Raw genomic sequence first — 22,645 nt, 5'->3', positions numbered from 1 at the left:
TTCCTCAAGCCATTGATGATAGCGATAAATGGTCAATTGTAAAACACAATCGGACAAGGAAGGCAAAAAATAAACTTAACAGGGTGTCAGCCGTCCCCATCGTTGAGACAAAGAACAAATACGGAGAACTAGCGTCGTTTGAGTCGGAGGATGTCCATGACACTGGGCGTGTGAAAAGTGTCTCTGGAGTGTGGAGGACGAGCCAGCAAGAGGATGCCATGACTCAATGTATTAAGTCTAAGAGGTGTAAGAAGTCAGGGAATGTGGAGAGCGACGTGAAACGGATGTCTGTCATTAGGGAATCTAATAGTAGCAAACGACAACGGTGTCGTAATTGTAAGTCAAGTAAGGACCCTGAACTCACGGACAGCCACCTTAGCCTAAGAAAAAATGTAAATAGTTTAAATAGTAATAGAGATTCTATACATAAAAAGAGTAGTCCCAATGTTGTAAATAATAATAATATGTATACGTCTACCTTGAAAAGTTGCCTGGTTATTGGGGATTCGTTACTAAGATTTTCAAGTAAACAATGTGTATATAGGGGAGCTACTGTTGATGTAAATCCTGGTGCAAAAATTTTAAACATAAAGAGAAAACTTAAAGATTATGTTCAAGTCCAGCCACCGGTTATTTATATTCATGTCGGCACAAATGATGTGGCTATGGGTTATAATGGTGGGGCTGGATATGATGGTGGTTGTGGCAAGAAAGAGGTTTTGCACAGGATGGCTGAGCTGCTGTATACTTGTAAGACTGAATTTCCTAATGCTAAGATAATTTTAAATAGCATCTTAAGGCGTCGGGATATCAATGACATAGCTCTAGATTATCTTAACGAGCAGTTGTTTTTGATGTGTAACAACTTTAATGTTGAATTTATTGATCTGTACAATTGTATTCGTAGGCACCACCTTGCTATAGACGGAAGGCACCTAAATAGGAGTGGCAACTTTGAATTGGGCCACATTATGCTCTCCACGTTACTAAAATCTACTTCTAAACGCTCACTTTCCGATTCGGTGGCTCCCATCCTCTCTAGCAATGCCCTGCAGCCCTTCCCTGTCGCTCCTAATCCTTTTGTGCCTTCCTGTGGGCCCACTACTGGGTTTCCCCGTGATCCTTCACCAGAGATTTCCCGTGAGCCCTCTCCTGTGCGTTCAATAGCTTCTTCGGGAAACGGGTCGTACGGGGGGATGAAGGCGATCACCTAGACACTCTTAGGCTGGTACATCAAAATGTCCAGGGTATTATGCCTAAACTGGCCCAGATTGAGGTTATGGTGGATCTGCTCTCGCCTCAAATCCTATGTTTCTCAGAACACTTTCTGAGAGAATCAGAGATGAATATTTTTGTTTTGTCTGGGTTTAGGGTCGTGTCCAGTTATTGTCGGTCCGTTAAGGGGCGAGGTGGCGTGTGCATCTTGGTTCACGAGGGTCTGAGGCATTGTCATGCTGTTGACGTTTCGAGATTTTGCAAGGAGGGTTCTTGTGAGCTGGCCAGTGTTTCAGTGGATTTAAGCGGTTCTCAATATTTAGTTATCTCTGTTTACAGACCTCCACATTCAGATTTCAGTAACATTGAATTGTTCTTTAATTCTTTAACTGATTGTCTTGGTTCTATTTTGAAATCTGGCGTAAGGGTTCTTATTGCTGGTGATTTTAATATTGACATGTGTTCTGATAATGAAACTGCCAGACAACTGTCTCATCTCATTACTTCTTTTGGGCTTAGAGATACAGTAAAATCGTATACCAGGGAGTTTAATGGGTCTACGTCACTAATTGACAACATCTTTACGAACATCAATCCAAGTGAGCTGGTCACTCAAGTTGTCATAACGGCAGTATCGGACCACCATGCTCAGGTTGGTGATCTCAAGGTTAATGTGTCTCCTATGATAAATACTCCTAAGTACAAACTCAAACGTCAAATTTCAGATAACAGCATCCATGTTTTAAGACACTTGTTGGCAAATGAAATGTGGGCTAATGTTCTTAGTGCACAAGATGTGAACTCCAAGTTCTCACTTTTCCTATCTACTTTTTCATATTATTTTAATTTAATTGCTCCTATAAAGAAGGTAAAATACCAGAAAACCAAATCTTTTACGAAGGTGGTTTTCAATAAAGATTTGCTTCAGCTCCAAGAGAAGGTGATCACTATGTATTCTCTGACGAAACACCTTGGTTCTGGACATCCCTTGCGAAAATCTTACCGTGATCTTAAGAAACAGTTTCGGACTAGAGTTCGCTCTGCTAAGGCTGGGTTGGTTTATAAACACATCACGAAGGCCAAGAACAAAAACAGGGCCGTTTGGAACATCATTAAGGACATTCAGCCCAACAAAAAGTCTAAGGATTTTACCTGTTACTCCATTAAGAATGAAAGTGGTTCCTTAGTGGTCGATCCGACTGTTATCTCATGTCAGTTTAATTCTTTCTTCACCCAGATGGGCGAACGTCTTGGAGGCGGTTCTTGGAATGTTGACGACCCACAACGAGTGTGTCATGCGATGCGGACAGTAGTTGTACCTTCACTTTTCCTGTGGCCAACAGATGTTCGGGAAGTAATCGCAGTAGTAAAATCCTTAAAGCCCGGCCACACCTCAGGGGCTGATGGGATGTCTTCTAGCCTTCTGAAGGATGTTGCTGAGCAGCTGGCTTGGCCTTTGGCCCACATTGCGAATGCTACCTTCGAAAGTGGTGTATTTCCATGTATTCTAAAGCAAGCAATAGTTAAACCACTACTGAAAAAGGGAAGCCCATATGACATCGAAAACTATAGGCCCATATCTATCCTATCAACGTTTTCAAAAGTCTTGGAAAAGCTGTATCTTGTTCGTTTACTGTCGTTTTTATCGCAGAATAATGTCATTTTTGAAAAGCAATTTGGCTTCAGACGTGGCTTCTCGACACTTGATGCCGTTTTTGACTTCATCAATCATGTTTCTATTGCCTTGGATGAACGTCAGCATTCGTTTGGTGTTTTCTTGGATCTCCGAAAAGCGTTCGATGTTGTCAATCATGGGCTCTTGTTATGCAAACTACAAAACCTTGGAATTAGGGGTACCGCATTTGACTGGGTGTCTTCATATTTGATGGGGCGTAGCCAGGTAGTTGAAATTCCCTTTGTTGACCACTCTGGTTGCTTGAGTCATCGAGTATCCTCTGTGAAAGCAGTGAAGTCAGGGGTACCCCAAGGCTCTGTCCTTGGCCCAGTCTTATTCCTATTATTTGTTAATGACATCTCATCTAGTGTGGGCGGAGGAAATCTGTGCTTATTTGCTGACGACACGTCTTTCAATATGTCACATAAAAATAGGGAAAACCTGGAATATGATATTTTTGTACAAGGCAGCTGTCTTCTTCAATGGATGGAAGAAAATGACCTTACTGTGAACACTGCAAAGACGACATTCCTGGATTTTAATATTAGAGCACCCATGAATGGTGATAGTGGAAGTTCATCCATTATTTTAGGCGATTCCGTTATTAACTCGTCACAATTTACAAACTTCTTGGGTGTGATTTTGGACTCAAGCCTGAACTTTCACCTTCACATGGACAAGGTGTGTGGGAAATTATGCAGCGGCATATTTTTATTACGTAGACTCTCCAGTTTTTCTAGTACTGAAATTCTTCTGGCTGGCTATTATGGGTGCATTTACCCACATCTTGCTTATGGACTTCCAATATGGGGCTCTGAAAACACAAAGACCCTATACATCTTTCGTTTGCAGAAGAAATCTCTAAGGATTGTATTAGGGCTGGCAAGAAGTCAATCATGCAGGGGTTTTTTTCCGATCAAACAAAATTCTTACATTCCCAAGCCTATATATACTCGAAACCTTAACCTTCTTTAAGAAAAATATGCACATTTTTACCTCTGATTCTCCTACTCATTACAACTTAAGAAACTCCATCTGTATACCTGTACCAAAACACCGTACCTCATTTTTTGAAAACCAGTTATATTTTTCAGCAATCAAATTATTTAATAGTCTCCCACTGGAAATAAAAGCAGAAACTGTTGTTAGCAAATTTAGAAAAAGACTTAAGTGTTTTTTGATTGATGGAGAGTTTTACTCTGTAAGAGATTATCTAATGTACAAATAAGATGTTTAGTTATTTTATCTTTTGTTTTTATTATTATTGTAAATTATTGACCATTGTCATGCAATGTTAATTGTTAATTGACAAATAAACACTTTGACTTTGACTTTGACTTTGACCAAGAGTTTTTTAAAAAAATTTAGTCAATGATGTCTAAATGATTTCTAAACAAATTCAGGATAATATTTATATATGCTGTCTTTTAATTTTTATATAACCAATAATTACCATCATGAAGTAATTTTAATCATTTATTGTACGTTATGTTTAAAATTAAAATTACATATACAGGGTGATTCAAAACTAAACGGCAATCTCTCGGGAGCTTATTCTATAGCTAAAAACAAGTAAAAAAGTTCATATAACCATATGCCCGGAAACGCTTCGTTAGCGAGTTACGCCTAGCGAAAGATTTCGCCCGGATTTCAGAACCCTTGGTGAAGTCAGGCCGTATAAAAATGGTAAAGGTAGTTACAAAGATACAAATACGATTGTTTTTTATGTTTTTATATCATATCTGAAAAATTTATTAAAATTCGTCCCAGAGCTGTAAATGCAATACTTTCAGAGATATCTTACGTGAAACACAAGAATTGGTGCAAAGAAATAACACATTTTTGTGTTTAACGTAAGATTACTTCCATAAATGTTAAATAAAGGTCATTTTTTTTTCTTAAACAGATTTGTAGAACATTTAATTCTGAAAAGATTCATGTGAATTACTTAGGAAAAAAATTAATAATAGGTATTGAAATTTAGCTTTATTTAAAAATAAAACAGACGCACAAAAATGCATATTCTTATCTGCATAAAATATTAACTAATGTTTAGGTTGTGAGTAACAGCTGATCATTTATTCTAGACTGAACATTTCACATAAAATTTATTTACCTTTATAAAACTGTAATAATCACCTATAATAGTTGCTCAAAGTGTCCTCCGTTGTTAGCAATGCACGTTTTCGCACGACGAATCCACTCTTTTCTAGCGCGTTTCATAACGTTTGGAGCATTCTTGATAGTTTCTGCCGCCTCTGTAATGCGATTACGTAACTCCTCTATGGTGTTAATCCGTTTTGAATAAACAATTGACTTCATCCAACCCCATAAGAAAAAGTCTGCTGGCGTGAGGTCAGGAGAACGTGGTGGCCATTTTACTGGTCCATTTCGACCAATCCATTGTCTACCGTATGTATCATTTAAATAGTTTTTCACATCATTAGAAAAATGTGGAGGTGCTCCGTCGTGCATAAACCATGCATTTGTTCTGTTTTGAACAGGAATATCTTCCAAGAGGGTAGGCAGGTTTGTTCTTAAAAACTTTAAGTACGCTACTCCATTAAGTCGATTAGGGAGGAAAAATGGACCAATCAAATTATCACCCAGAACACCAAGCCATACATTGACTGAAAATGTATGTTGAAAATGCCTCGTCACAGTTTCATGTGGGTTGTCGTACGCCCAAGTATGGGTATTATGAAAATTTACAATTCCATTTCTAGTAAAACAGGATTCATCAGTAACGAGAATACGCCGAAGAAAATACTGATGTCGTAAACAATTTCTTCTTAACCAGCGGCAGAACATCTTCCGTTTATTAAGATCTTGCGGTAATAAGTCTTGAACACGTGTTATATGGAATGGGTACAACTGTGTTTTATGAAGTGTCCGCCATACGCTTGACTGGCAAATATTTAACTGACGTGATAATCGTCTGGTGCTTGTGGTTGGTGATAATTCTACAGCATTTATTATTGCTTGTTCATTATTATAGTTCCTTGCGCTACGTTGACGACCAGTATCTATTCGCTTCGGTTTAAAGCTACCAGTTTCTCTAAGTCGTCTATCCACAGCTTCAAATTTTTTGCGATCAGGTGTTCTTCGATGTGGAAAAGTATCACGATATTCTTGAACTGCAGCTAAACCATTCTTGTTAACTTTTCCGTAAATCAGTATCATGTCCGTATACTCTTCAAACGAATACATACCATTTACATTATCTGCCATTATTTACTAAGATAATTACATACACTTTTATAAAAATATTTAATAAAATATTTTAAAAATAAATATTTAATAAAATATTTTATACACTTGTATAAAATATTTCCAAATAATCACAGGATCTCACAAAATACAATCTTCACACGCCACAATACAAAAACCTCCATAAAGGTTATTCAAATATTACTTCATGAACTTAATTGTTGATCAGCTGATATTGCCAACCTTTGCAAAGAAAATATGACGATAAAAAGTGTTGAATAAATGATCAGCTGTTACTCACAACCTAAACATTAGTTAATATTTTATGCAGATAAGAATATGCATTTTTGTGCGTCTGTTTTATTTTTAAATAAAGCTATATTTCAATACCTATTATTAATTTTTTTCCTAAGTAATTCACATGAATCTTTTCAGAATTAAATGTTCTACAAATCTGTTTAAGAAAAAAAAATGACCTTTATTTAACATTTATGGAAGTAATCTTACGTTAAACACAAAAATGTGTTATTTCTTTGCACCAATTCTTGTGTTTCACGTAAGATATCTCTGAAAGTATTCCATTTACAGCTCTGGGACGAATTTTAATAAATTTTTCAGATATAATATAAAAACATAAAAAACAATCGTATTTGTATCTTTGTAACTACCTTTACCATTTTTATACGGCCTGACTTCACCAAGGGTTCTGAAATCCGGGCGAAATCTTTCGCTAGGCGTAACTCGCTAACGAAGCGTTTCCGGGCATATGGTTATATGAACTTTTTTACTTGTTTTTAGCTATAGAATAAGCTCCCGAGAGATTGCCGTTTAGTTTTGAATCACCCTGTATAACTGCTAATTCCTTAGGCAGAAATATTACAACATTTTTTATTTAAACTCATAAATTGGTTCTCATAAATGCATACTCTTAGAAACCTTATAAATTTGTATATCGGTAAAAATCTTCAAACATTGATAATAAATCCATCTTTCATATTTATAGACTTATAACGCTTTGTGCTGTTTATTAGAATAAAATATAATTAATACATACAACACGAGTGTATCATCTTTGACTAGTCCAGTTTCAATACAGATTGTTGCAATTTGAAGTAAATTATGGAAGCAAATGTTTTGGCTGTGCTTGTGTACTTAGAGCATGTTTGTATTGCCATGTAAAGCGCACAGCGATATTGAGAAAATCTCTTCATATTGATCGTATATTTCCGTTTGTCATTTGCACTTTTATCTTCAAAAGTAAATATCCGATACATTTATTTTAATTCTTCATACATTGACGTTTTTATTTACATTGCAAAGTTTTGTCCGGGCTATTCTATGTATTTACTTTAGAAGTTAAAACAGTAAGCCAACTTTATTGACCATATAGCAACCCTCAGTTCACTCTACTTTACCACTTCCGTTCACCAAGAGAGTTTTTAAAACGATTTTAATCAATGATGTCTAAATGATAACAAATTTAGGATGATAATTATATATATATGTTTATAATATATACATATATATATAATATATAGCTATAGTATATATATATATATATATATATATATATATATATATATACTATATATATTAGTGTACACTAGTTGATCCGGAATATGTTGTTTTGCCTTATAAATTCTTATTAGTATGTTCGAATGTGGTGTATGTGTGGAAGAAGCATGGAGGGCTGAAAACGATGACGGAATATAAAAATTACATAACATTAAACGTTAATATTTTCTCATTTCATATAATTTATTCTGTATAGATAATTGTCATGGCAGACAATTAATACGTATGATAATATTATTAATTAAAACATCAGTCCCTTAACGCAATTGATTCTGCAATATTATTATTCTGCCAATCTTTAGCTATCACAAACAAACTGAATAGTTTGCCCACTTGAGAGCATGTCACGTATCGTAATTGCCCGTGTTAAAAGCAATACTTGTACATGGATACTCTTCTGCAACCTACGATACAAACCTGTATGGATACTTCTGGTTCGTGTTAATTATATGTCCGATGCTAATGAATTTTCCTTCTTCTCAAGATCAAAAAAAAATTACTAACTTGTTTATTTATGATCATTGTAATTTAATTTTATATTAGTGTTTTTATCCATTGCCGATTTTGCCCCTTTTCTGGCAAAACAATATATACATATACATATACATATATATACATAATATGTATATAAATATATATATATATATATATACAGGGTGCCCAAAAAGTCCCGGATCGATTAAATATTTTTCTAATTATTTCAAATAGAGCTACAAAAAGTTACTGGACATAAAAATCTATTTTATCACATATTCAGTGATCCGTTACTTCCTCAGGGGGGCGGCCCGCTAGGGGTCAGAAGGAAATCTTAAATGTAAGCATAGGTTGATATGTATATCAAATAGAAGGTCTTTATTAGTAGAGTACAGAGCCGCAATCCCGACTTCAAACAGATAACCGAGTCAAAAATGACAGCCGTTCAAAGATGGCTAGAGTTTGGGTCGAAAAAGTCCCGGGTCGGTTAAATATTTTTCCAAATATTTAAAATAGAGCTACAAAACCGTACACAAAGTTACTGGACATAAAAATCTATTTTATCACATATTCAGTGATATGTTACTTCCTCAGAGGGGCGGCCCGCTAAGGGTCAGAAGAAAATCTTAAATGTAAGCATAGGTTGATATACATATCAAATAAAAGGTCCTTATTAGTAGAGTAGAGAGCTGCAAACTTGACCTCAAACGAATAACCGCATCAAAAATGATAGCCGTTTAAAGATGGCTAGAGTTTGCAACTTGTAAAAAAATACACTGATGAGCTTTTTGATATTAACTTTACTAACCCAGAACTGTTTACAATTGAATCAGTCATTTTTGAAACACCTCATGTCCATTTTTTACCAATAATGAGTTATGCATGGCGAAATGTAGTTGAAGGCAAGGCGAATCCAGTACTAAGTAAACACCACATCTCCACTAAGTAACCATAGTGATAGCAGATGTTAAAATATTCATTCTTTTGAGAAATACCTCATCTCCTGGAGATGTGTTATTTCTCAAATGACTTAAAATTTGTAGCTGGTGGCAGCACTGTTCTTGCTAATATTATTATAGCCTAGAACAGCTGTAAAATAATTGCACTGTGTTTAATAATTAATTTTGTGTGTAGAATAATAAGTTTCATCATTTCTGAGTGGTATTCCCGCAGGCAGTAACCATTATTGCTTTAGTTAGATGTTATTAGTGGCATTCTACTCGTTAGTAAAGACAGACCATAACAGTTTTTTACTCTTAATTTGTTTCAACTTAGTTTTATCTTGTCTTTGCTATGGCACTTAGTGAACGTGAGAGAGTTACCATATTAATGATGCGTAGTTGGGGGGATTTATCACGGTCTCACAGTGAAGTTCAACACCTATTCAATGACTCATTTCCAAACCGAAACCCAATATCAAAATCTCTCTGATCTTCCTAGAAGTGGTCGTCCACCAAGTGCAACCGATCAGGATTCGAGTGTGGAAGTTCTTCAGTCATTCATTGAGAATCCTCATGAAACGCTCAGATCGGCTGCAGACAATCATGATATGCCCAAAAGCTCTGTTCAAAACATTTTTGCATAAAAATGGTTTCAAGCCATACAAATTTACATTGCATCAAGAACTAAATGAAGACGATTATGTCAGGCGTCTTAAGTTTTGTGAAATTATGATGATCAAGTTAGATACAAATCAAATCCTTCTAAATGACATTGTATTTTCAGACGAGGCTACATTCATGTTAAATGGCAATATAAACAAACACAACTTCCGTTACTGGACTGATAGTAATAAGCACTGGATGATAGAAGGTCACACGCAACACCCACAAAAGTTAAATGTCTGGTCCGGCATATTACGAGGAAGATTTGTGGGGCTGTTTTTTATCAACGGAACTTTAGGCGGAGTTTCCTACTTTGACATGCTCAGAAACCGTATAATAAAAGCTCTTGTTGGCGAAATATTGTTGGTGAAAACTTGGCTTAAATCTGATTTCAACAAGACGGAGCACCCGCACACAACAGGATTATTGTAAGGGATTACGTAAATGTTATGTTCCCTCAAAGATGGATCAGAAAGAGAGGTGCCATTGAATGGCCCGCTCGTTCCCCCGACTTAACTACTTTGGATTTATTTTTCTGGGGTTATCTTAAAGATAAGGTGTATAAAAGAAAACCACGGGATTTGGAAGAATTGAGGAACAGGATCTTAGAAGAAAGTGGTTGTTTGGAACGTGAGGAAACAGGACTACAACACTCTGTGGAGGCCTTTTATCACCGATTAGCTCACTGTCAAACAACCGAAAGCGGACACTTCGAGCATCTGTTGTGAAAAGGCTCTCTGTATGTAGCAATCTTCTAATGACTAAATCATTGCAAATAATGAAACTTATTATTCTACAACAACACTTAATTGTAAACAGTTTTGGGTTAGTAAAGTTAAAATCAAAAATCTCATCAGTGTATTTTTTACATTAACCTAAGTTGCAAACTCTAGCCATTTTTGAACGGCTGTCATTTTTGACTCGGTTATCCGTTTGAGGTCGGGTTTGCGGCTCTGTACTCTACTAATAAGGACCTTTTATTTGATATTCATATCAACCTATGCTTACATTTAAGATTTTCTTCTGACTCCTAGCGGGCCGCCCCCCTGAGGAAGTAGCGGATCACTGAATATGTGATAAAATAGATTTTTATGTCCAGTAACTTTGTGTAAGGTTTTGTAGCTCTATTTTAAATATTTTGAAAAATATTTACCCGACCCGGAACTTTTTGGACACCCTGTATATACATGGCTCTGATAACCCAACTTTTGTAAAAATACAAATAATTTAGGTTTAATCACAGTGTTTAAATGTCAAGTAAATGTCACACAACATTGTCTCTTATATCTACACTTCTAGCAGTTACGCGCTCCTTTGCACGCAATTTAGTTGGCGTTGCACGTGTATGACCACTTCCGGTTTGAGTGAATTTTATTTCCGACGCCGATGTTCATTTTGCATTATTACCAAAATCATAAAATATGTTAAAAGTTTATATTTATGTTATTCTAATTTACTTTGTGCCAAAAAAATTAAAATAATAAACAATGTTTAATCGGAAGAGTTGGTAAAATTAGAAATATCCTTTTACTTAATATTTCAGAACTTTAGAGGAATTAAGTTGCTACTTTTAAGACCAGTGGGGCGTAGCCCGGAGGAATATTAGAAACAAAATATGTATATGTTCACCCCAGAGACCATAAGAATCTCCATGTCAAATTTCAGCGCAGTCGTTTAAATAGATTATGGCTGATTACAAATCAATTTAATCTTACAGATACACAATAATAAAGTAACGTTCAATAAATAATTAAAATTAGTTCATGATGGTAATTATTGCTCATATAAAAATTAAAAGATAGAAGATTTAATTTTTTTTAGGCTGAGGTGTCCTGGGAAAAAGAAAAAAATTAATAATGACTCAAGGTACACGTACATGTACTTTATAATACAATGGACTAAAATTCAATCTTTAACTTTAAGTATAGTTAATATATTTTAAAAACAAATATACATCTTAACTTAGCGCCTTCAAATAGAGTTTGGTTATAACAAACATAAATGTCTGCTATTTGCAGTTTTCAATTTTCAAGCGCTTTGAAAATTGTGATCCTCAAAATTTTATTGTTGGACCATCCTGAACACTTTGGAGCATGAACAAGTTAGTAGCCGATTCTAAGACCTACAGAATATGCATATAAAATTTGGTAAAAATCGGTAAACTCTTTTCGGAGGAGTAAGGTAAGTAACATTTTGACACGAGAATTGTATATATAATATATAGACTATATATATATATATATATATATATATATATATATATATATATATATATATATTACTTAAACCAATGAATTAAATGCAGATAAAGTGTATAATTCATCGGTAGAAAGTTCTAATTGGAGACGATTTTTAAAATATTTTAAATAATAATTATAAAACGAGATTACTGCAACAAAATTGGATAAGATTATAACCTGATATGAAACATTAAATGATTAAAAATTACTATCTATAATCGTAACCATTTACATTGCGTAGGTTTCTTAGGTAAAATAATAATTGTGTATTAGTTCATAATTAATTCAGCGATAATCCAACCATTATAAATTAGGGATATTTAGAGCTACAATAATTAAGGATAAAAGTAATGATCTCTTAATATAATTTCTCTTAAATACACATTATTTCGTTTCAAATTCTACTAATATGTTTCTTTTAATGAATTGAGGCCTTTTTATTATTTTGAAATTAGGAAAAAAGTATTTGAGTTTATTACTACTGGTACATGTAACGCGATGTAAAGCACATTACTGCATGATTGTAAAAACTTACCTAGTAAAACCAAGACAGGTTTCAGCTAAATCAGGACTTTAAAAAAAAAAAAAACTAAATTATACAATTATGATGTTATATTAGTTATAATGTCAATACATGTAAACAATTATGACAAACTGAAGGCGTATACGCAGCGTCAACAGCCAAAACAGCTGACAGGGCGAACTGTTCTTGCGGAAAATTAAACCACCAAATTGTTTTTTCATCTCCGGCTTCATCAATTTCCGTAACCACCCGAGGTGAAAGTACTTACAACGCTGAATATTTAGTGTCTATTTGTAGAATTGCAAAAAATATAGTGCCTGATCCCCTTCAATATTCTAATGTGTTGTAACTAACGGTGTTTTACACTTTACAGTGGCAAGTAATAAAATCGAACAACGTACACATTATGTTCCTAAATAATACGAGTATATATTTACATATTATTTAGGAATAAGAATACTTCCTTAATATGATATCCCTATATGGTATATTTCACATAGTACTCACTGAATAATACTCATTTCTATTTAAATCGTTTAATAATAAATTGTGTACACATTTCCAGCACCTAATACTCTTAAATGTCATTTCAAAGCTAATGCAAACTCAGAATATTAGCATGAATAAAACCTAATTTGGATTATTGGACTGCTATATTCATTGTTTTTCATTTACAATATATTTCCTGTCTGCATTAATTACAACTGTTAAGGTCCATAGGTAGTTGGTGAAGTATGTGCTGGGAGTTTGAGTACGTTGCTTATGTTTTCTTCGTTCTTAAATAATAAATAGTTTAGAAGGGGTAATTTGTAATTACCTCAATACATAGTGTAGTTCAGTTTGTTAAAAGGTAGCAAGCAGTAATGGGTTCGCAGCAGTCACTGCATATAAATATTGTGCAATACATATTTATTAATAATAAGTGGAGTTAACACCCTCGTTGCTAGTATTACTATAAAGGTTATGCTAAATGATCTGGAGCACTATAACTATTCACTGATAAAGAACTTAAAAAATTCCACCCTATTCCTAACCCCTCTGTAATGTATCAATCTAGGAATTACACCAGCAATCAAACGATTTTTCCCCATTAAGTAAACAAAAATATATACAATTATTGGACTTTAATGATTTTACTATGGTTGAGATTAATTCATTTAATGAATCATCCTAGGTTAATCATATAGTTTCTAAAATCAATTAATTTTATACCTCAATTCTAAGTTTTATTTTAAACCATAACTTGTGCTTAAGGTAAACTACGTACGCTTAAAACACAGCTCCTTGTATAAATCCAGAAATTTCGGATGCCTATATTCACCGATCTCACCTTTTTTTATTCAAGAATGAAATCAATCCACATATATTCCTATTCGTATACTCTAATTTATAATTAAAAATTATACCTTCAAAACGTTTAAAATTTCGACTAAGATGCCTTATTAAGTATCTCAAGTATTTACATATTTGTTATTTAAAAACATGTTATTGATTTGTCTAATATTGGGTAATATTCTTACAGTGCAAATGAATAGTAAAATCTAGTTTTATGGACATACAAACAAAGCTAACCATAGTTTAGTGTATTTTATATAGTACTATATTTATTTATGGTATATTTTACATAAAGGTATTCATGTCGTAATCAGAATAATTTTTTATATATTTATTAATGACATATTATTCCACAAGGTTATAAGTGGTTTAAGCGTCCTCTTGCGTTGAGGTAAATATTTACTTACCGGTGTAAACTTCTTTACTAAAGAGAACTTAAAACATGGAAGGAAAGTATTTTCTAATCTGTTTCTACTCACATACTAAGATTTCAATAAAATTTAAAGAAACTATGTGTAGTTCTCAAAAGTTGAATAGGAGTGAGACCTACTCGGTATTACAGGAAAATTATCATCACAGTTAAATAATTTACCACAGCCTACATGCACGAAGTAGTACACTGCCATTTAGGAAGTATCTGTTATATCAGGATATTAAAATTTACAAAGTTATGACGGCATATTCAGATTGCCTTCGCTGTTCGTTTCAGTTTTAATTAAAACTCTAAAGAATAATAGCTTTTGAAGCAATAGCTAACTTTCATATCCGGAATTACATTTTTACATTGAAGTGCTTAAATGGTTGTTTCTAATCTACTGTTCTAAGAACCATATTTGGTTTAAGTTTCATTAATTTCATAAACTTTATTTTATTCCTAAGTATCTAAAAAGACAAAACAATGTTTTATGTGTTTTAGGATATGTATTATTGTTACTATAATTACAGCAGTTAGTAGTTAAACAGAGTAAGTACAATACATGTAAAAATCTTTAAAATATTTAAATTACATATATTTCTTTTAAGAGCATGTTAAAACAACACACACACATACACATATGTATATGGGAAGACCATTAATGCATGTCACTCCACTGGACTTATCTAAGCATTATCGAATAGTTTTACGTTTGTTTTAATGAATAACTATGATGTAAACGAGAAAATATCAGAATAAATAAATATTTTAACTAAATTAATTATAAAGATAATTTACATGAATATCATAAATATAAATAAACATAATTATAAATTCCAAAGATAACTTTACATGTGACATATTATCACACGCAGGCTAACTATCAAAATCCATACTATTATTTTATGGTGACTTGGCGAGTAATATTGTATTATAAAATTACCGATATTATACTAAATTTGGTGGCAAAAATGTGAGAGCATCTTAATATAAGATATTTGTTATAGATATTATCAAGAAACTTGAAAGTTGCATGAATTTTTACCAGAGAATATAAATATGTCTTTGCCGTATGATTGAATGTTGCCTCTCTGTCAGTAATGAAATGTGATATAGAATTTAAACCTTTTTAATCGACACATAGTTTGGTGTACTCATACATGAACTTGTGACGAAAATTATGTTAATACGGTTAACACAAAAATTTATCCCTTTAAAATTATTGTCAGATAATTTTAATTCTCATACAAATAGTTCAAGATCTTTATAGATAATACTTATAAAACACAACTGACAATTTTAAACAAGTAATAGGCTACAATCAATGCCCTCTCTCAATACAAAATGTTTTAATTAATTTATCTGTGTTTCTATTTTGAAAAATTTTAAATATTGACTACTGATTATGAGAGACCGCTTAATACTTTCTTAATTTATTCTAATTGTTCATGATTAAATCAAGTTCCTTTTAAGTTAAAAGTTTAAATTGGAAAATTGCGTTTAAATAAAATATTTTTTGTCTAATGTTTAAAAATGTCTTCAATGCTTGACCTTGCTATCCAAAATAGTTCCTACTTATGCCAATAATGTTAGGTGTGATGTTTAGTTATCCAGATATAATAGGTCTATATGGGTCACCTATTATTGGTTTTTTCTAAACAAGCAGATGGAAATTCCCTGCCGGTTACAGAAGCGGTTCAACTCGGCCAGTAGTGAGATGCCATTTGTGCCGTGTGCTTCTCAAAGTCTATGTACGGAGTTATCTCGTCGTCGTTGTGTTGTGATTAGTGTCATCTCGCGTGTAGATCTGCAGCATTAGTGTTATATCCAGCAATTTTCCAAAACGAAATCAAAATTTGGCAAAACTATACTTTTAGATTTATTGTCTGACTAGGCAGTAACAAATGTAATAAAATAATTTTGTTTCATTAAAAATATTTTGTAATCTATTAAAACATTAGTTCCTCATTTCAATTGTTTAAAGTTTTACTGCAGTTTCCACTAGGTTACTAAGTTTAATTGTTTTTGTTATTTACATAGAACAGGGTAGGGAATGGACTTTTCTTTCTTTCCACAAACATAAATACATGGAACATAGGGAAAAACATAAACTTAGAAATTTTATTATTTACATACAGTCATTTTCATTCAATTAGAATTCACAATATGTCCATATCTGTAAGAAATATAAACTGTTATACATAATACAGCAGGATTTTTATTTCTATATAATCGTCGATGAGTGAAATTTGTATTATTATTTACATAATGAAACTTGTCAAGATATTTACAACATTATATAATTATATATTACATATTATGTACCATACTCAATATTAAACTTTATATATTACAGTCCTCTCCCCCACAGTCCTCTTTGCATTTTCAAATATTTTCAATTGCATATAGTTTACTTCCGTTTCTTTCCTGTAATAGTAAACAAACATACCAAATACTGGGAAAAGAGTTTTATGTCTTGATAATGGATTCTTTTTATAAATTTTGTGTATTAAAATTGTTCAATTCATCTGAGAAATCCTGAAAAAGAAGATAGTTTTTCATCTTTTTTCAAGTTTACTGTAGGCAATCCTTATATTTGCTCAGTCTTGAACTTCTTTCAAATCCTCAACACGACAAAGATTGATTTGTCTTAAATCATTTGTTTGATGTACTATGAGACTATACGCAGATATCACTGCCACTACTTTAAACTGTATCAATTATTTATTGTTATTTATTTGAAGTTTTTGACGTGAAATCTTACAATAGACAAAGCCCATCATTTAAAAACCTTTATGAGTCCTATTAGAACGTATAATTTGATGGCTGAGCGGTACAAGATATTGGACTTTGGATCTGAGTTAGAGATAGCGCAGGTTCAAATCCTGTCTGTGTCCGAAGCACATTTCATCAGTACTATCGACCTTGTACTGTATCGACAATTCACGATATTTTGTTTGATAAGATCCTCGCCCAGGCCAGTGGCCCATGGGGGTGGGCAGAATAAGGCTTTAAAGGGAATCGGCCTCTCCTTAAACAAAATGGATATTACCGATCATAATGCATCCTTTAATTCCATAACACATCAGCCAAATCGTTTGCTCCTTTACACCAAGATTATTGTTTTAAATGCCTTTTAGTCCCCGTGTAACATTAACTTATCACAAGGGGATTCATTTTAGCATGTTTTTCACTGACGGTTTGGGATCACTTAAGACAAAATGATTCTAGATTCCAAGAGACAAGTATGTGACATCGTAAGGTCGCACATGCTGCCCAAAGGGGAGGGTGAACTGGAGATAAAATAATATTCATATTAACGTTTCAGATTTTAAAATGTAAGTATGAAATACATCTTTTACATTCTAAGATTTTCAAAGTAAGGTAAATTCATAAACAATAAACTATTTATGATACAAATGCATTCCCAACGAATTATGCCATCTATAAATGCCCACCCCACACAGAATCAATCATCGACTTGCCATATAGTAAGTTATCGGATGATTTCAAATAGTTTCTAAGGATGGGGATCTTCCTAGAATATGCAGCCAATTCAGGTTTTGTAGGTTTATTTTTAACCTTTGCTTGTAAAAATTAATGGACATTATAAAGATGATGTTCTATATGATTATTAGTTATGTTTATACTAATAACACTGAACATATTTGCTATATAATACTGTATAACAAATAAATGAATAAAACGGACGAATAGGTATTGACAAAAAATAACGGTATCTACATTGTATGTATGTACGGAAGGACATCTTAATTAAGGTACATAAATCACGTATACGGTTTGTTGAAATATTAATATGCAGTTTAATATCAGCAAACATTTACAGGAGTTATTTGTGGAATAAAATTCAGATATAAAATTTTAACGTTTTTAACTTAATAATACTCAATCACCGGCCATTTTGTATTTATTTACATAAAAGCCATTACTTTTACTAATATTACATGTATAAAGTATTAATTTGGTCAATATATATAAATCCCAAAGGCCTAATTACAAAAAAATACAAATTTTGTGTATACCTGTACTTTATGTGAAATATTCTTTAGAACGGCATATGATAAACATCTGCACTCATGAAATATTAGCCTAAGCAATGAAATTACAAATCCAACAATAATTCTATAAAATATATTTGATATTTTTTTCTATTAAAAAGTAGATTACTAAAAGTTACCATCAGTTATAATCACTGACTGTGATCACTGCTTGTGAGTTTTAGCTGTTTTAATTTTATGTGCTCTAATTAGCTGATTATAACGTTTCATTGTTGGATTTTCATCATAATACCCTTATCTATTCTAGGATTTTATTTCTTGAACAGTTTGAAAGAGGGATCTGGAACACTTTAAAATTACAATAATAACATTTTCTTGCAATTTGTCCTATTAGGATATGTAGTAGACTATGTAGTAGAATCTTTATCTCAAGTTTCGGTCTAAATATTTTATATAGTGTACAATTTCAATAGTACGTGAAAAGTTTCCCTGAGTAAGGTGAGTGATACTGGTTAAAGCTGAGACAAGATGTAAAACAACAGAATCGACTGAATGACGTGAGACACGGAGTGACCGGACAAATTCGGCCACTCAGGCTCAAGTTGGATTGTTTGTGACAATTCAATGGTTCTGTTTGTGCTGGTGGCACAATAGATGTTCCAACCATAGACACTGGGTGGGAGGACAACTTGATAATTGAGTTAGTCTCGACACTCGGCTAACAATTGGAGAGTCACGATACCTTTCTTAGCGGACAACCAAAATTACAAAGTTTACTATTAGTGCTTGGAATAACATATAACAGATATTTACTGGTCATACTTTACCAACTTATCCACTAAATTCAAATAATAAACAGTAAAATTAGAAACTCAGAATATATAGGTTAAAATGTTGATAAATTTATAAATTAAAAGTTATACATGTTAGATTGGGTACAAGTTGTATAATCTAATAAATACATCATTATTGTGTTCAATCCATACACAAGTGTGATAATTTGATTATAAATTATTCGTTGCCAAGCATTGCGAATAGTTTTGAGAGAAAGAGAGGATACGAAGGACGCCAATGACTCAAAGGCAAATGAGAATTTTGTTCCAAGTCATAATTTTGGACAACATTTTGTAAAATGCAGGTGATCGTAGTTTCTAACTTGTTCAGTATCCTTGTATGTATAAATTATGATCGCTCAGTCCAGAATATTTTAAAAGATCGTTAAACACTTCGATTAGCATTTAAATTCTCAGAGTTATATATATATTCTATACTTTGTGATAATATTGTATAAACTATATTAATTGTAATTCATGAAGTATGTTACGTTTTAATACAGTACCTATAAATTAAAACCTAAAATACAATACAGTTTTCTTTAGTTGCAAGTTCATGTGATTCATTTTCATCCTTTATTTAAGGAGCTAACATTGCATCATAAATTACATTTACAGTATAGAATCTTGTTTGTATTCGGTATAGAAAGCATATTGCTAGATTATGTTATCTGTTGCCAAATATTTTTTCAGATCAAAATAGGATAAAATAAATGTGTAAAACACCGTAACAGGCCATATGTGGATAATGTCTCCAAACAAAAGGTTTTAAAGTCAACGCTTTTCAACGCTGCACACAAGTTTTTGTTGTTGTTATTTATAAACATTTGCTGTTTTCAGGATTCAGCAATATTATTTTAATGAACAATACTAGGAGTTTGAGAACTTTTTTAAGCTTTTCTTCAATATTTATTAAAGTTTATTACATATGCTACTCTTTTACTCACGTTCTTTCAACATAATTAACATTTTGTAGTCCCCTGCAGTCAGTTCAGCAGTATTCCCTGAGGCCAAAATTACAATTTATGAACACTAAAATCACTCAATTAAATAAATTCGAGCTAATTTTGCATGGATTTGTAATAGTCACATTTCAGTACAAACAACATTCTATTTATATGCCTCAAAAATTGCAACTATTAATGTACTTGAAAGTGTACAGTACTTGTAATATTATTTTTCCTGCTATAGTTTAGTATACAGATTGTGTTCAGAGTAGTCCATATATATATATATAAATATATAAATAAATAAATAATTATATATATATATTTGAGAGACAGTTCATCAAACTAAACACAAGATTTAATAGAAACATTTATTATTTAAAGGGAAATGTAAAATCATAAAAAGTAGGAGTGAACAAAATGACCTAGCGTGACCTCTCGCTTGCAGGAAGTAGGTGTGACCTCTCACTGGTTAAATACGCGTGTTGTATGTTATTTTGTGAAAAAATTCACAAATTTAAAACCATAAATATAAAAACTAAATTAATAAAAGACAAAGGTTGTAGTACCAAATAACAACTGTTTTTCAAAGAAAATCATTTGAAAGAAAACAATCTTGCAATGTGACGTCACATCCATCTCAGTCCCTTTCTATCCATCATGATTCTTGTAAAGAACGTTCCTTTCAAGACTAATCCCATGCTGTCAATAACACAACTCGCAATATTAATGCGTAGCAATCAATAACTGTTGTAACAAAAATCACACTTTATTACATTACACTACTTAGTGTTGTTACATATTTTAATTATTTAATTACATTTTTCTTTTCCTGTACATATGTTGGAATATTATTTAAAATTAATGCTACAGAATGTGACCTTTTTCAGTGGCAAAATCCAACTAACATACATTTTGTTTATTGACTATCGGAACCGTATTGGCCCTTAACTTACAAAAAAGAGTTGGCCAGCCCTGGATAAGGCACCTTATCAATGAATATTTTTTTATTTAAAATTCTTCAGTCAATATTATGGTGAATATTTTTTACACTTTAATTTAGGAATTCATGATTATTCTCTTCATATAAGAAAACACAGAAGCCTTTTATTTGTTGTATTGGCTAAGAATTGAACAATGTCTTGCCAACCTGAATCTGATGGACGAAATCCGATTTCTGTCTTTCTGTACGCATTATAACTTTAGAACGAGTTGATTTAGAAGATTGGAAATGTGGTGAAGTCTACCTCCATGACCTCTATATTTGTTTTTAAATGGTACATATTGGTCCATCAGGATTGTCATTGTTGGCAGTGAGCAAAAAGCTTGTTAAAATATGTGTACACCCAGTAGGATTGTAAATGCAGTAGGATACGTTTAACTATATGACATATGCCTGTAACTTATTGACAAACGTGATGAAGTTACTAATATATTGATTGACTTCATATAAAGCTTGGAAATTTGGCTTGTGTTATCTTCACTGGAAATTAAACATTGAGGTAATTTGTTTTGTTCACTGAAATTTACTGATATAAAAGGAATGGCCGGAGCATGTATGTCACATAAGATAGTTCAATATAATATACTGACTTACTTTGTTTTCTCTAACTCAATAATTTACGTGTTATATACATTATTAAGTTTATAGATCTAATTCCCTTTGCCCAAAAAGTCATTCAATTATTGTTCCATGATAAAATTGTCACATTTCCTTAACTCAAATTAGATTATTACCCATGTATTAAAAGCAGTACAATTGCAGGGAATATACCTTTTATAATAAGATCTCTACCGTTTCGAAAGGAAATAGATTCTTCACGAACGTTTACTAGCTTATTTATATAAATAAGAAGTTGGATAAGGTTAATGATATATTGAAATATATTTGTTTCTTTCAAAATATTGGTTGAAATCGGCCATTATTCATAGGTGTTTTCCTTACTTTCAATAATTCTAAATAATATATTTATTTAATGTGTAACGCTCGCATTGATTTTGAAAGATTATTTTGTTTAACTTTGGAAACAATATTGTCTAGCATTAGTCTATACAATATGTACTTACTAGGGCAGTGGTGTTAGGTTCCAAAGAACATTTACGTTGAAAAATGTACTCTACAGATGTATGAGCAACAAAATGTATTAAATATAACATTCATGACCAATAACAAAACTTAACCATAATACACGCATATACATGCTTTTGCGAGCAAACGGACGTGTGGAATTCACTGTGACATTACAGTGTTGAAGCTATAATGGTTTTTCTATATATATATATATACGGTTTCTGTCTCTTTCAGTCAATCAAGTCAAGTTTAAAATGGTTTAGTATGCCTTTAGTTAATCCTCTGTAAATTATATATTTGTCCTACCAGCTGTGGAATAGAGAAATATCCTCGCTTTTGGTTTTGGTTGGTGGGTTGGTTAGAGAAAATTTGCGTCCATTATTTTTATTATCGTGGTTGCAGAGTATACAATCTCATAACTTTTTCTCACAAAAAAAAGTTAATGTTGTACAAATTTCTAACTTTTCAGGAATGAGTATTTGTAAAAATAATTCTAAAATACCAATATT

The sequence above is a fragment of the Homalodisca vitripennis genome, chromosome 4 (genome assembly GCF_021130785.1).
Source record: "Homalodisca vitripennis isolate AUS2020 chromosome 4, UT_GWSS_2.1, whole genome shotgun sequence".
NCBI classification, from domain to species: Eukaryota; Metazoa; Arthropoda; class Insecta; order Hemiptera; family Cicadellidae; genus Homalodisca; species Homalodisca vitripennis.
The sequence above is the reverse complement of the archived record's forward strand: the minus strand, read 5'-3'. Positions refer to the sequence as shown.